Raw genomic sequence first — 17,624 nt, forward strand, 5'->3', positions numbered from 1 at the left:
GGTTTTTTAAAATAACTCTAGCTAAATTTCTAAATGAAATATTTCAAAACAAAAAGTGAAAATGTTTCAATTTTTTTTGGGGGGGGGGGAATCTTTGCCAGCCAAACTATTTGACCAGAATTCACAAATAGCTTTGGTCACCCAAAAGTGCATTTTTCATCAAATTAATGATTTGTCTGGAAAATTTTGCCATTATCTACTCTGTCCTTATTTGGCTGTTGTGATATGTTGAGATATGTAAGCTTCAGGATGATAAGAGCCTTATTCCCTGTAGAGGGAAGAGAGGTTGCTGTTAGTAAGCATACATCCTGGCTTTTCACAGAGCAGCCCTGCGGGAGGTCTGGCCCCGAAATCAGTGGTCTGGTATCCTCGCCCCGTTCCTGTGTGGGGAGGCCCAGAAGGTTTACTACGATATGGCCGCAGAGACTGCAGCAGATTACCCCCAGCTGAAGGCAGAGATCCTGGCCAGATCCGGAGTAACGACGGCGTTGTGAGCTCAGAGGTTCCATGAATGGCTGTATATGGAGGACAAGGCACCCCAATCACAATTGTTTGACCTGATCCTCCTGACCCAGAAATGGCTGCACTCTGAGGCCCTCAGCTCTGAGAAAATGGTGACGCTCCTGGCATTAGACCGGTATATGAGGGGGCTACCACCAGGCCGTCGGGCTTGGGTTGGCCAGAATGAGCCCTCCACCTATGATGAGTTGGTCTCCCTCGTGGAAAGACAGCTGGCAGCCTGTGAACTGTTCCAGACCCCAGGGGGTGAGACACGGCAAACCAGGAAGTCACAAACCCAAGGCCTCGGACTGTCGAGAACTCCAGGAGAACCATAACTGGGAGGAAAGACACTGAGGAATGGCCTGAGGCCAAGAAGCGACCTGGAGGTTTGGGAAGAGAGGGCCATGCGGGCTGGCCAAATAGCCCCAGGCAGAGGGTGGCAACCGGGATAAGGGGTCGGTGTTACAAGTGTGGGGAATTGGGGCATATAGCAGCCCAATGCCCCAACAGGGAAAGGCCTGTGCAGTGCAATCTGGGGGATCACAGGGAGCAATGTGGCCTAATAGGCCTGGTAGGGGTCACAATGACCCCGCATGGGTATATGAGGTTGGTAAAAATGAATGGTATTGAGACCATAGCATTAGTGGATTCTGGGAGTGCTGTCACGCTGGTCTTGGGGAATTTGGTGGGGCAAGACCAACTAACCCTGGCCAATCCCAGTACGAATTGAGATCCAGGAGAACACTACCAGGGTAACTGCAGGGGTGGTCCCCAGGCTCCCCTACCGAGTCTTAATTGGTAGGGACTTCCTTCAGGAAACCCTGAAAGGCAGAGAAGGACCGCAGATAAAAATTAGGGACCAGGATTCTAGCAGAGAACCAGAAAGCCTCCTTTGTTGGTAGGCGAACTCGTTCAGGAGCCAGGAGACAATTCAGGCCAGTGAGGACTCAGAAGCAGTTCCTAGCCCAAATAGGGGCAATCCAGGGGGTGGAGTTGAATTAGGTCCCTCGGAATTAGATCAGGTTGGTACCGCATGTGAGAATTTTGGGCAGGACCAAGCCAATGACCTGTTATATGCGAACGTGAAGGAAGAGGTAGTGGAAGTAAATGGCCTACCCATGGATGGAAAGACCAAGGCCATATTATGTGTTCAAACATGATATGTTGTACGGGATAACGCAAATGCAAGGGGAAGAATTACATCAGCTCTTAGTCGCACGGAAACACACAAAGGCAATACTAGAGTTAGCTCACAGTCATTTATTTGGAGGACATCTAGGAGTAGACAAGACACTGGATAGAGTCCTAAGATGGTTTTACTGGCCAGAAATACGCATGGAGGTCCAATGCTATTGTGCCTCCTGCCCAGAATGCCAGTAGCATAGCCCCCAACCTCACTTGCAGGCCCCATTAGTACCTTTTCCTATTATTGAAGTCCCTTTCGAGAGGATCACCATGGACCTAGTGGGCTCACTAGAAAGATCAGCACAGGGCCACCAAAACATACTAGTCATCCTTGACTATGCCACATGGTATCCAGAAGCCATTCCTTTAAGAAACCCCACATCCAAGGCAATCGCAAAAGAACTACTCCAGGTTTATGCCAGAGTGGGCATCCCTAAGGAAATCCTGACTGACCAAGGAACCCCCTTCATGTCGAAACAAATGAAAGACTTATGTAACCTGCTCCACATCCAGGCCCTATGGACCTCAGTCTATCATCCACAAACAGATGGCCTGGTCAAGCGGTTTAATCGTACCCTTAAAAGTATGATCCAGAAGGTGATAGCACAGGATGGAAAAGACTGGGATACCCTTCTACCGTACCTGATGTTTGCAATATGGGAAGTCCCTGAGGCGTCCACTGGTTTCTCTCCCTTTGAGCTACTATACGGATGCCACCCATGCGGAATATTAGATATCTCCAAGGAGGATTGGGAAGAACAACCCAACCCAGGAAAGAATGTCATTGAGCATGTGACACAGATGAGAGAGCGAATAGCTTGAGTAACCTCCATAGCATGAGAACATTTGGAAAAATCACAAGAGGCCCAGCAGACATATTACAACTACCAGGTGAGAGTACGGAGATTTCAGCCAGGAGAACGGGTGCTGGTACTAGTACCAACAGCAGAAAGCAAACTCCTGGCCTGCTGGCATGGGCCGTATGAGATAGTGGAAGCCATTGGGGAAGTAGACTATAAGGTCAGACAACCAGACCGCTGGAGGCCAGAGCAGATCTGAAGCCCTGGTGTGACTGAGAGACATGCCTGGTCATTCAGGGAGCTGCACCCCGGACAGAAGACCCACAAGGCCAGGTGAGGATATCCCCCAAATTAGCCCCAGAACAAAGAACAGAGGTCATTGATATGATCCAATGGAACCAAGACGTGTTCTGTACACAGCCGGGCCGTGCAACACTGGTCCAACATCATATCATCACCAGTCCAGGAGTAAGGGTGATGATAAGACCATACCAAATACCAGAAGCTAAAATGGAAGAAATTAGGATGGAAGTGAAGAAGATGCTGTAACGCAGGGTTATTGAAGAATCCCACAGCCAGTGGTCCCCAAGCCTGATGGCACTCTGAGGTTTTGCAACGACTTCCAGAAGTTTAATGAAGTATCCAAATTCAATGCCTATCTGATACCACACATCGATGAGCTAGTTGCTCAGTTAGGCAAGGTCCAATACCTAACCACCCTGGACCTGACCAAAGGATATTGGAAAATTTCCCTGGCCAAGGATGCCAAGGAGAAGACTGTCTTCTCTATACCCAATGGCCTGTTCCAATACACTGTCCTCCCTTTCGTACTCCATGGGACCCCTGCAACATTCCAACGACTTATGGACAAATTACTGCAATCCCATGCCAAGTATGCAGCTGCCTATTTAGACGACATATGACTTTAAGATTAAGCTAGATAAGTTTATGGAGGAGATGGTATGATAGGATAACGGGCTTAGTCAATAGGTCAATTAAGTGCAACACTGGTAAATAGTACAATGGGTCAATGATATGATATAACCTTTTACCAGAGGGTATGGCTGGAGAGTCTTGCCCGCATGCTTGGGGTTCAGCTGACTGCCATATTTGGGGTCGGGAAGGAATTTTCCTCCAGGGAAGATTGGCAGTGGCCCTGGAGGTTTTTCGCCTTCCTCCGAAGCATGGGGCAGGGGTCGCTTGCTAAAGGAGTGGGTGGATCGGCTTATGTGGCCTGCATCTAGCAGGAGGTCAGACTAGATGATCATAATGGTCCCTTCTGATCTTGAATTCTATGATTCTATGATAGTCATCCAGAGCCCTGACTGGGAAATGCACCTAGGAAAAGTAGAAGCACTGTTAGACACCCTTCGGAAGGACAGCCTCACTGCCAACCCTCCCAAGTGCGTAATAGGGCTAGCTGAGGCCAGATACCTCGGGTATGTAGTAGGGAGAGGCTTGGTGAAACCTCAGTGGAACAAAGTGCAGGCAATACAAGATTGGCCTCAACCAGTCTGCAAAAAGCAGGTCAGAGCATTTCTAGGGATAGCAGGGTACTATTGGAGATTCATCCCTCATTTTGCAACAAGAGCAGGGCCATTGATGGACTTGATAAAAGCTCGGGGCCCTTAGATAGTAAAGTGGACTGATGCGGCAGAAGGAGCATTCACAGACTTAAGGACAGCCCTTTGCTGTCGTCCAGTACTCATAGCCCCAGACTTCAAGAAGGAATTTGTTCTACAAACAGATGCCTTTGAGGTAGGGCTAGGAGCCGTCCTTTCGCAGATGATAGGGGAGGAGGAACACCCAATCCTCTGCCTCAGCCAGAAACTCTTCCCCAGGGAACAAAAATATGCTGTAATCGAAAAGGAATGTCTGGCGGTAAAATGGGCCATGGAGACTCTCTGCTACTACCTACTGGGACAGTGGTTTACCCTCGTGACAGCCCACGCTCTGCTCCAGTGGATGCACAGAAACAAGGAGAAGAATGTGAGAGTGACTAGATGGTTTCTCTCCCTACAACCCTTCCATTTCTGGGTACAGCATAGGGCCGGAAGCCAACACGGCAATGCTGATGGCCTATCATGACAGCACTGCCTCTCGTCCCAAGTAGCCCAACCCCATGATGTTGAGCGGAGTGGGGGGAGTGGGGGGGAGGGGAATATGTGATACAGCATGGTCAGAAGGAAGCAGGCGAGTGATAGAGGGGAGATATGTAAGCCCCAGGATGATGATGAGCCTTATTCCCTGTAGAGGGAAGAGAGGTTGCTCTAGATTAATTAGAGCACCTGAAGCCAATTAGAGCACCTGAAGCCAGTCACCTGATTAAAAAAACCTTGGTTCAATCAGACAGGAGAAGGAGTTGAAGCAGAGTGGTTTGGTGTTGGAACGGAGAGCAGTTTGGAGAAGTGCTGTGGCGGGTCAGAAGACCAAGACCCTAGGTAAAGGGAAACCCAGCTTGTGCATAGCAGAGGGACTCTACAGACACAAGGTGTTGGGAGAAACTTGGCCCAAGTGGAGAGGGGGCAGGAAGCCCCACGAGCTGAAGGGCCGGAGAGGGAAGTAGCCCAGGGGAAGGAATCGCTAGTTCAAGTGGTTCACCACCTAGCCTAGGGCCCCTGGGCTAGGACTCAGAGTAGAGGGCAGGCCTGGGTCCCTCCCTCTCCACCCCCCTTTTCTGGGATACTAGTGGGACAGTTGTTACCCCAGATACCCCAAGAAACAGCGCCCTGGATCCCCCACAAGAGGAGAAAGCACGGACCCATCATAATAGTGTCGGCAATTTGCCACACGGTCCATTGTACTTTTATATAGGTCACTGATACAAACAGGCAAGAATAGAAATAACCATCACAAGTTAAGAAAGGCTAAAGTAATTTCTCTTTATCCTTGTTCCTCATAATGCATGACACTTTAAAAGCCAGATTCTAGACTTGTGGCAATGATACAAATGCTGCTTTATTAATTTATTCTCTTGATGGTAACTCTAACAATAATGGTGCAAACCTGATTCATTCTCATGAAAATTGTAATATTGTAATCCGGCTGTTATTTGTGATCTCCTTGGATTTCACAGTGAGATATAATGTTTAGCACTATGGAAAGCCTGAAAAACAGTGCCAGAATTACAAATAAGTAAGGGAAATGGAAAATAATCACTTCTTTACAGAGCAGATAAAAATGAAAGTTATTAAATTTAAGCTTTTGCATCATTGATTGCAGAGTATAACTCTCTAATTCTAAATCAGTTCAGCAAATGAACAGAAAGACAATCTGAGTTTGCATACAAATGAATATTGGTAGAATTGGTAGAATTTTGCAGCTACAGTTGAACCACTGCTTTCCTCCTGAAGTCTGGCTCCAGTATCTCTACTGCATGGCAGGTGGGGCGTGGGAAGGAAAGGGTATAAACTTAAAAAGAAACAGTACTTCTCCCCACCATCTGTTACCCTTTACAGGGACATTCTCAGAATGATTTAGCTCTATTTTGCCTTTTGTTTAACAGAGGTTTTAAGAAAGTTCTAAACTGCAGAAAGGTTTGGAATTTTAAATAAAATTAATGGAAATGTGTTTTGTTCATTTATATTTAAACATTTCTCTGCAGTTTTTGCAACCTAAATATTGCGGCACTGCTAGTGGGGAGGCTCTGTCACTGTGGTGACAACCAAAAGTGAGACTGCCTTGTCTGTTTTCCCTGAATAGGTTCCTTCAAGCAAAGAAACAGAATGTAAAGAGAAGGAGGCAAAAGAAGAGAATGCAGAAAAGAGAACTGGGGTGGAAGTTCACATCTACCAAATGTCATACATTGTGCAGCCCTGTCATGCCTGTATACATCTCAGGTAAAACATCACACACAATGAGAGAGAGAGAGATCTATATACACCCTCCTTTCCAAAATGCTGTCTCCCCACTCTGGCTTAGGAGAGGGTATACAGTGTTGAGAGTAGGCAGAGCAAGAGATCTAGAATCACCTCTTCAAGAGACTATTGTTAAAATTAATACAATTTACAACCCTTGTTATTGAGCAAGGCCTTAAACTTCTACAGAATCCAGACTGTAATGTGACAGATCCAAGTCTCATCTCATTTGTCACACTGCATTTGTCATCTCATTTGTCACACAGACCTATGTATTTGGCTATGCTGCTCTATTACCTTTGAATTCCTGAGTTTAAGCTTTACTGTTCATTTAGCATAGTCTTGTGTATGCAAAAGTCTCTCTCTCTCTTTCTACAGGACCTTCTTCTTAACTTAGTACCTACTGGGGCTGGATGCCTCAAAACTTTGCTAATGGGCTAAAACCTGTCACTTATGAGAGACCAGTTTTAATCCATCACTGCTTGGCAGGAACGGAAAATTGTTCACATTCCATATAATGGATGTTTTCTGACCCCTCTATGAGATGAGTTGGATAGGTCTCTGCCCTAGGTGCCACACTATAAATTCACCCCCATGCTTTGCATTAATTGGTGAACTCAATAGAGGGAGGCCAAGAACTGCATGAGCCATCGAGATAGAACCACCCCAGGTATCACTAAAGGCAATCCCACCAGATCCAGGGTGAGGCATGCCAACAGGATAGTGCATGTGAGAAGTTTGCCTTGCAGCTCCTGCAGACACCAGCCTTCAGGTAAAAAGAATACTTAATTCACCAGATCTTTCAATCTGATGCCTTTCATCAGCACTAAATCCACACACATTTTTTTAAGCAAATGTTTATATACAAATATACAAATTACTTGGAAAGATGCAGATTAACTCATACATTAATTTACATAAAACAGTGCTTTATTTGTGCTAGGACTGAGCCTTGGCAGTTCATAGCCTTGGCACCTCTGGGATTGTTGCATCAGTTATGAATGTAAAAACATTGCTTGAGCCCTAGCACCTGTTTCATTACAAAGTAAGCACTGACATAAACTATTACATGTGCAACTTCACAAAAGTTGGTTGTTGTGGAAAGGATGCAAGCAGGGGTGGCTCTAGGTATTTTGCCGCCCCAAGCACAGCAGGCAGGCTGCCTTCGGTGGCTTGCCTGCGGGAGGTCCCCGGTCCCGCGGATTCGGCGGCAGCCTGCGGGAGGTCCGACAAAGCCACGAGACCAGCAGATCCTCTGCAGGCATTCCGCCGAAGGCAACCTGCCTGCCGCCCTCGCGGCGACCGGCAGAGCGCCCCTCATGGCTTGCTGCCCTAGGCAGGCGCTTGGCGTGCTGGTGCCTGGAGCCGCCCTTGGATGCAAGTCCCAATAGTCTAGTGCTTCGAATACCGCAGAAAACTATTTAACTGTAAATATAGTTAAAGTAGGACAGAAAAGGTATTATCAATCTTTATAATACAATTTCAGTAAAAGAGTTTTGAAAAAAAATTACAAACTTCTGATAAGTGATATTTCAAGTTATTGAACCACACTGTAGGTAATAGCAATAAAATTGCTGTGTGGACTAGTGGGCTCTTTGTCCCATTTTCACTGGGCCTATTTCCAAAAATTGGTATTTAAATTGGGATACATTACTGACTCACCTGCCTCCTACAAGTTTAAAATTAAGAGCTTCCTATAGGTCTCTGAACTCCTGTCTCTGGTCTCATCTTAAGTTCACTGATAAATTTGTTCCAGTATAGCACAGACAAATGTTCACCAGTATGTTGATATTGCTAGTTTTTAAACAACTGACTTGAAACATGCATTTTAAGTTATTGGAGCAGCAACCTCAAATGCCTCTGCTGATAAATTCCTTCTCTTGAGAATAGCATCATAAGGATTCAGTTTGATGGCTAAACTCAGATACAGATTCAGAATCATTGAGCAAACTATTACCATTTTGAAACAATACAGGTATCTATGATGTGCTTTTAATTTAAATAAGACAGCGCAAATGCTGCTTGGGTGAAAGGATTGCAGGTACAAACTATAGAAGCAATGACTTGGTTAATAGGTAATGAAGTGCACTACAGAGTATCATTTGTGTATTGAAAAGGGAAGTGTGACAATGACAGGGGAAGGAGCGAGATCACACACAATGGACAATAGAGGAACAGTGTGAAATGAGCCAAAAAGACTCAGTCATGAGCCACTAATAAAGCCTCTAAATTGAGAAAGGCAAAGATAATTGTAGAAATGTCAGCAGTGGGGCCTTTTCTGACTCTACATTTAACTAGTAATTGCCCATCTCTAGCTCCAGGCCAATTACTAATAAGGTTCCATCCTCAAACCATTCAGATTCTGCTATAAAGTTTCATCACTATCCTCTTCACCAATGTCACTAGAAGGTAATGTATTTTCTAAAAACACTTATCAGGGTCTTGATTTATCTCCTGAAGCATCTGAGCTCATAGATAGCATTTGTTTTTAAAGCAAAACATACAATAAGTAAATAAAAAAGATAGATACTGTAATTTGTCTGCCAGAGTTATTTTTGTAAAGCTTTCATAATCCTACATTTTATATGTACGGTAATTTATTGCTTATATTCCTTACAAACTATCATTGACCTTAACTGGTATAACAAGGCTTTGCTTTCTTTTCTCTGATTGATATGTCTATATGGAGTCTATTTATTTTCCCTATGATATGCAAGACTAATTCCTATTAAAGTTAATGAGGTACATGCACTTATCTAGAGAACAGACCTCTAATTAATATCATAATTCCATCTGTAACCTATCCAAACAGCACTTCTTGTTTTCAAATGTTGAAGACATGTAGACTTTCTAAAATATCCAGGAACTTTCAAATGAATCACTAATGACCAAATTCTCCCCTACACACATGAAATTAATTTCAACTCAGAGTTTCCTCCTTGTTCTGTCAAGGAGTTTGGAGTAGAATTTATCTATGCACAGAGGGTGCTAAGGGTTCCACTAATTAAACCTCATGGCTCCTAAAAGGTAATGGGCTTCCCACTCAGAGCCCCTTGCCTTTGGTCTGATGCCTTTCCTCACTGAGCTCCATTTAGCCCCCTCCACCTCATTCAAAATGGCTTTTGCTGCAGGAAGCCATGCTGCTAGGAGTTACACTGACTACAACTGCTCCTGGAGCCCTCTTCAGTTAGAAAGAGAGGGATTCCATAGTGTGGAAACAGTGCACATTACTGAAGACTCTTCCTGCATTCTCTTTAAGGTATGTCACCTTGATAAGCACCTCAGTAACTTTTGACAGCTTCCCACATGGCTTTATGGGTTTTGAGCTAACTGACATTTGAATCCGAATTGAGCCTTTGCGGAGTTATTTCTGCAGGTTTGAGTAATGGGTGGGGGGACCATACTGCAGAGGTGATATTCCCTCTCTATACCTTTCCCATGCCAGATTTTATCAGCAGGATGTGGCTTGCTCCACTCACGGAAGCAGACATGAGCACAGGTTTCTAAAGGCAGAATTCTACAAATACAGTTTATCCCTTTCCACAATGAAAATCTTTTTAGTCCTGAACCTGAAATAAATGTATTCAATGAAGTCCTGGGCTGTGTTTGGGGAGAAGTTTGGTGAAAAGTCTTGTTTAAATTAAATGGAAATTGAAAATGACTGCTAACCCAGAACTGAGCATTTGAGTGAATTCAAAAGTGTAAGTGTGATTTAGATCCTAATATTCTCTGAGACCAATAAATGGCAAGTACTGTGGAATGTGTTAAAAAGAAAGGTACCTCTCTAAATGTTGTCTTATCTGAGGGAAATAAAATTCTTGAATAAAATATGCATGTCCAGTACCTAAACTAATATCTAGGATAATTCCTTTATCCGTTATAAAGATTAAAAATCTGTTCCTACTGTTACTGAAGTCAAAGGGGCAACTAATTTTTTTTTCAATAAAAGTGGTACTGGACTCAAAATCTCACAATGAACTTTTGTAAATACAAGCTTTCATCTTGTTGCTCTATTCAGAAAACCCCATAAAATACGAGAGCCCTTGAATTCTCTCCCCTACACTGTTAATTATTTGAATGGGTATTTTTTTTTTAGCTGAATGACTCCTATAAGCTTTAAGGAGTTGATGGGTAAGACTCCTCGTAACTCTTGACAATCTTCCAAGTGTTTGTCATGTACTCAGTACCAATGACAGGAAAACATTTTGCAGAACTATGTGAAATTTTCATAAGGAAATTTTTAAACTAAATGAGTTTCACCTGATTTTACAAAACTGAATGTTGGCTGAAATGCATGCCAAGGATTGTGAACCTTTCAGAAGCCTGGCTCAGCATTAAGCAAACATGAACTATTTTGTGCTGCTTTAGGCCCAAAATAGGAAAAAGTATTTTTGTTTTTTTGGTCTATGGTTACCACTCTAAACTAGAGGGTTGCACTCTTCACAGCTTCTGTAGCCCAAGATCATTACTAGGGTTGCCAACTTTCTAATCACACAAAACCAAACACCTCTGACCCTACCCTGCCCCTTCTCTGAGGCCCTGCTCCCGCTCACTCCATCCCCTCTCCCTCCATCACTCGCTCTTCCCCACCCTCACTCATTTTCACTGGGTTGGGGGCAGGGGACTGAGGTGCAGGAGGGGGGTGAGGGTTCTGGCTGTGGATGCAGGCTCTGGGGTAGGGCCAGGGATGAGGGGTTTGGGATGCATGAGAGGGCTCCAGGCAGGAGTTGGAGTGTGGTAGGGAAATGGGCTCTTGGCTAGGGGTGCGGGCTCCAGGTGGGGCCAGAAATGAGGGTTCAGGGTTCCGGGCTGGGGCAGGGCGACGTGGTGTGGGTGGCAGTGAGGACTCCGGCTGGGGGTGCAAGCTCTAGGATGGGGATGAAGATGAGGGGTTTGGGGTGCAGGAGGGGATTCTGGGCTGGAGCCAAGGGGTTTGGAGTGCAGAAGTGAGCTCAGGGATGGGGAAGGGGGAGGGCTCCAGCTGGGGGTGTGGGCTCTGGGGTGGGGCTAGGGATGAGAGTTTCGGGCTGCAGGAAGGGGCTCAGAGGTTGGGTAGAGGGTTGGAATGTAGGAGACAGGCTCTGGGAGGAAGTTTGCATGTGGGAGGGGAATCTGGGCTGTGGCAGGGGTTTGGAGTGTGGGAGGCTGTTCAGGGTGTGGGACCCCTGCGGCGCTTACCGCAGCTCCCAGGATGTAGCTGCCAGGTTCCTGCAGCCCCTAGACACATAAGCAGCCAGAAAGGCTCCACGCGCTGCCTTCATGCCCGCAGGTGCCTCTTCCACAGCTTCCACGGATCGCGGTTCCTGGCTAATGGGAACTGCGGAGCCGGCACTACTGGTGGGGGCAGCATGCAGAGACTTCCTGGCTGCCCATGTGCCTAGGGACCACAGGGACTTGGTGGCTGCTTCCAGAAGCCATGCAGTGCTAGGGCAGGCAGGGAACCTGCCTTGTCCCCTGCTGCGTCACTGACCAGACTTTTAATGGCCCGGTCATCAGTGCTGAACGGAGGCAACAGGGTCTCTTATTGCCTGGGTGTTCCAGTCAAAACCGGATGCCTGGCAACCCTATTTATTACACACACACACGGGTTTCTTGCATTCTTCCATCTCCCTCTGTTTCAGGGACTCTCTGCAACTCCCATCCTCTCTCTTATGCCTGGGATTCTCTGTGCCCTACCTTTTCCTGGGCCAGGTTTTCTGTGTTAGGCCCCCCATTACTCTCTCACCAATACTATGGTCCTGTATTCTCTCACTGCCAAGGGCTCTGTGTACGCCCTCATTTCTCCTTCTCCCCAAGCCTTGTCCTTTCCCCATATCAGGATCCTGCCATCTCCTCCTGTGAGGGATTCTATGTGCCCACCCCCCTCACCATTCTCCTTCCTTCCTTTCCAGGGTCCCCTATTCTCTTCCCTATGTCACTGGCTATATGCAGGCCCCCATGCTTTCCTCCTTCCCCACTATTATATGTCTGGGAGATAAATCTATCAGGCTGTCAACATGTAAATCTTCATTGGGAGGACAGGCACAGATGAGATAGGGGTATTGTTATGTTGGAAGTTTTTCATAGCCAATTGGAGATGCTTTCAGTTTTCCCAAAAATCAACAGGGTTCTCATTGAGATGTAGGACATTCCAGGAAGTTTGGGAATTAATAGGATGTGACATTCCAAAGAAATGCTATCAACTTGAGTGTAGGGTCTCACAAGTTTGGCCAGTTAAGCAAAACTTGGTAGTTTGGGCTGAGAATTGCTTTGCGCTTGGCTTGGGGCTCACTGAAAATGAGAAGAAAAATATGCAGATGCAAGCCCAAAAATACTAAAACCAGAAAAACAGTTCACACAAACCCGTATGAACTAAAAGCAGCAAAGAGTATTCACCCACGAAAGCTCATGCTCCAATACGTCTGTTAGTCTATAAGGTGCCACAGGACTCTTTGCTGCTTTTACAGATCCAGACTAACACGGCTACCCCTCTGACGTATGTACTAAAACCACCTAGTTTCACACAACTCCATTTATTTGGTCTGTTTTTACTCTACTATTAAACGAATACTTCTGAAAAACAGTTCCATAGATTCTAAGGCTGGAAGGGAACATTGTGATCAGGGGCGGCTCTAGAAAATCCGCCGCCCCAAGCGGGGCGGCGCACCGCGCTGCTCGCGCCGCCCTTCCCCGGTCCTGCGGCCGGGGCAGAAGTGCCTGCGGACGGTCCTGAGGTCCTGCGGCTCCGGTGGAGCATCCGCAGGAATGCCTGCGGGTGCTCCGTCCGAGCCGCGGGACCAGCGCACCCGCCGCAGTCATGCCTGCGGGAGCTCAAGCGGAGCCGTGGGAAGAGGGGACCCTCCGCAGTCATGTCTGCGGCAGGTCCGCTCCTCCTGGGGCTCCGGTGGACCTCCCGTAGGCATGACTGCGGAAGGTCAGCCGGAGCCAAATGCCGCCCTGCCGGCAAAATGCCGCCCCACGCGCCTGCTTCTGATTGTGATCATCTAGTCAGACCTCCTGGAAAATCTTTCAGAAAAACATCTAGTCTTGATTTGAACACTCATGTGTTTGGATGATCCTACTAAGATGCATTTGCCAGGGATCTCCAGTGAGCAGTTCTTTGGAGACCTGTGACTATAATTGAGTCTATGTAATCATTTGCTTATTGATTAAATAGCCTTTAATTTATAAAATATGCAGCCACTTTGTTTTCCATGCACATTGAAGTGTTAACAACAAAGTTACAGCTTGAATACAAGCTAGATATTATTCTGTCAAAGTTAATATTAGTTGAGTGTGCAATTTAAAAATTAATGCAGTTAATAAAATGTTTCGTTTGTAAATGGAATTATTTTTCAGAAAAGTATATGCCAAATGTAATTTGAGCTAAATGCTCTAGACCTTTCAAAATGGCTAGACTTCCATGGGAAAAGGAGAGGGAAATGAAATTACTGTTTTTCAATCTTTAATTCTCTCCACTCTAAAGACCCACTGTTCTGTAAGGGCTGCCTAAGAACTGTTCTCATCTGCTTCCCACAGCTTTTCAGCAGCTCTTATGTAAAGATGATCCCAAATCAAAATCCCATAATGACCAGCCTACGAATTTCCAATGTGCTTATCACAATAAAATATGGGATGCAAATCTGAACTATAAATCCACTTCTGAACTCCATAGGATAAATTCTGCTCTAAAAGCAATGCTGTGTAAATCCAGAGTCACTTCAGTAAAATCTGTGGCGTTACTCTGGATTGATTTATACCAGTATAACTAAGAATAAAATTTTGTCTAACATCTATATAAATGGTGCAGACTTTTACAGTGTGGCTCTCCGCTCTGCTCTGGTGACCAGAGCACATAGAGGTTTGAGTCTGCTGACCAGACTGTGCAGTCCATGATTTTACAGCTCATGCACTAAAGGCTCATGCTTTTAGATTCCGCAGTCCTATGTTAATTCAATGCTAAGAACCCACCCACATGGGGTTTTGCATTATATGTACAAAATCCCACATTTGAATACTTTTTATATTTATACTTTGCAAATCAAAATTGCAAATATTTCCAGATTTGGGATGTTTATATTATAGACCTTTTAGAGAGAGGTTTGAGCTGTGAACTTGGATTTGGGTTTAGGTTCAGACCCATTTCTATTCCTGTATAGAGATCTACTGCAAATGTAATAGACAGGATGGGAATAAACCTATTCAGTGATCAGTCCATCAAGGATCCTTTGAAGACATCAGTTCAGCAATACATAGACATCCCAATATTTAAACAAGTTTTTCCTCCACTGTTTATGATGATACTGCATTTAAAAAAATGTAAATTGAATTGAATGGAATGTTTATGTTTCTCCCATTCATAATGCATATAGTAAATGCATTACCCTTCTTGGCCCAAGCATTTTAAATTCAGAACCCTAAAGGGTTGTTTCTACTGGGATGAGAAATCAGTGAGGTGAGCATGATATATTCTTGGTTTTAATTTTGTTTATTTACAGAAAATATACACACAATCCTGTTTTCCTTGAATACTTGAAAACAAACAGCAGACAGTTTTATTGCTCACAAGTCTGCTACTCTAGCAAATTCTATGCCCAAGAAGCCATGTGTCTCTGCTTCCTCCCAGTGTCATATCAGGGGCCTTCCTCTGACTTTCTTTCCCTTCAGAACACCATCCCAGCCCCTCTGCAACCAGGGAAGCCTCTCTGTTGACACAACTTAGTTTTGACTGGCCATGCAGCCTAATGTCTCTGGTGATAGTCCCCACATGATTTCACTACATAAAGGGGCTTAACTGGTCCTTCTACTGAGCCTGAAGACTCTGCTTGCCACAATCATTGGCTTTGATGAGGTCTGTGATTGTCTGTAGATCTAAGACCCACCTGCTGGCCACTATCAGTACTTATCAGCATAACAAATATCAGAGAGAAACAGGACCTAACCAGATCAGCCACACCATCACCGGTTCATTCACCTGCACATCCACAATGTAATAATATGCCATCATATGCCAGCAATGAAGGATAAATGGACACAAATGAGACATTAGGAATGGCACTTCAAAGAGAAACTGCTGAGCTCCAGTTCATCTGCAAATTTAACACCATCAGCTCAGGACTAAAAAAGACTGTCTGCTGGAACAGGGCCCCATCCTCCTGATTGATCTAACCTCGTTATTCTACAGCATAACAAAGAATATGGCAGGTAATAAAATAGCCTATACTTAAGGTGTTGCTCAGATGTCAGTTGTAATAAAACTTTCTTTTGGATCAGAGTATGAATAAATAAAAATGAACTAGGCCTATGAAAGGAATTATTTTGAGCTCATTACAAAGTAAATCTTTTTTTATTCACCAGTAGCTATGCTTTCAAATGAAAATCATGCCTTCAACATCTAGACTTTATTTGCCCTTGTTGTATTGTGTGTATACACTTATGTATTTAGTTCAGGATGAGCCTGTCTTAAGTTTTATGCACATTACACATAGGAAAAACAAACATCTTGACCAAATGCAAATTTAATAAACATTGTCAGTTTAACCCTCCTGAGATTTGTAAATATGATTGTTCTCCCTGAACATGCTCATCGAGACAGATTTTTATCTGTTGTGCCACCTATATTTAGGATGTGATTCCATGGGGACTCTAGTTCCCAGAGTTCAAGGTAGCATCAGCTTTTGGATCATAAGGAGGACTTCCACAAATTTGTGCTTTCTTGTGATGACTAGCTAGAATATAGAATTATAATGCAAGTAAATATCCTATTACTGGCTTATTTATTATGGAATATATTATTATTATTATTATGTATTTTGTTCTCATTGCATTGTATCACTAGGAGAGCTTTATCAATACAGAGAAGTATATATTTATTTTTGTAGCATGTATTTAATCTAACAAAATTGCAGGCTCACTTTCTATTTCACAGAAAAGCTTCACTTTGGATTGTCTTAAGCTAGCGAAGCTTAATCATTAAGTTTGGTCATAAATTCACATCATAGTTTTAACTTGAAGCTACGGTTTCTAAAGTTAATAATTAATTTGTTTCCTATATTACACATTTCATAATGTACATCTCCATTGGAGCTGGCCTTGTTGTAATGATGGATTTGTACCAGGACTACTGCAGGAGTCATTTGTGGCTAACCTGTCTCCTTTTCCCCGCCTTCTGTAGCAAGTTCGTTTCTCCATGAGTAGGATTGTTTTGCCGTACGGTGACCAGCTTGGCAGCCCTTCCCAACTATGATGACTGGCGCTGAGACACCAAAAGGAGGGCAATGAGTGCATGGGCTTGCATGGTCTCCTCCCCCATGTGGATGGGGTAAAAAGAGGAGGCAATTGTTGCTACCTTGCTGGCAGCCTGAAGTGCTTCCCATCTGCTCAATTGTGTTTTTGGCTTAACTGCACAGGTGCTGACTTTCCAAAGTGCCAAGGGTCCTCAACCCCCAGCTCTGCCCCTGGACCCATCCCATTCAACCCTTTCCCCCAAGCCCCACCCCGCCCTGCCTCTTCTCGCCCCCACCCCACCTCTTCCCGCCCAGTTCTCTCCCTCCCCCAAGCATACCACATCCTCACTCCTCCCCCTCCTGCCCAGCCTCCTGAATGCCACAAAACAGCTGATTGCGGTGGGCGGGAGTCACGGGGAGGGAGGGGGAGGTGCTGATCCATTGGGCCCGCTGGTGGGCGGGAGTCACTTGGGGTATGGGGGGGTTGGTGGAGGGCTGCCAGTGGGTGCTCAGCACCCACCATTTTTCTCCCATGGGTGCTCCAGCCCCAGAGCACCCAGAGAGTGAGCACTTATGCTTAGCTGGGTTTGTGTGAGTATTGTTTCATACCCTAAAGCTCATCCAGAGTGGTGGCCTGAATGCTGAAGGTGGTATGAATACCATATGTGGGGTCAGGAATGAAGATTCTCCATCCCACAGGATTCATTGACTAAGTTAATTGGATGTCTAACTGCAACATATTGCAGGGATTGTTTGATGGGATGTAAGGCTGAGAGGTGCTGGAGATGGGGGAGGCTGCCATAGGGGCATATAGACAGCTCACTGTTTTGGAATACACTTCCATGGTGCACTTGACAATAATTCACTTCCATGGTGCACTTGACATAACAGTGAACTATGTACATGTGTAATTAATACTACAAGCTTTATGGCAGCAGATTTGCACAAGTTTGAGGACACAGTATGGTAATGATGGTGTGGGGAAGAATTTACCATCATATTCAGCTATAAGGCAAACACGTTTCCCATGATTTTGGGTATGGTTTGGGAATTGCAGTTTGGTAGCTGCATCTCAT

At 45.0% G+C, this 17,624-nt stretch overlaps 1 long non-coding RNA gene across 1 annotated transcript in view; it reads left to right on the top strand.

Moving 5' to 3' along the window:
• The first annotated feature begins 9,415 nt into the window (after positions 1-9,415).
• Positions 9,416-17,624, top strand: part of LOC120372496 — a 35,527-nt gene continuing 27,318 nt past the window's right edge. The window contains exon 1 of the long non-coding RNA XR_005585010.1: positions 9,416-9,602. This is a non-coding gene — a long non-coding RNA (uncharacterized LOC120372496). The remainder of the gene's footprint in view (positions 9,603-17,624) is intronic.

This window comes from Mauremys reevesii, linkage group 9 (genome assembly GCF_016161935.1).
Source record: "Mauremys reevesii isolate NIE-2019 linkage group 9, ASM1616193v1, whole genome shotgun sequence".
Lineage (NCBI taxonomy): Eukaryota > Metazoa > Chordata > Testudines > Geoemydidae > Mauremys > Mauremys reevesii.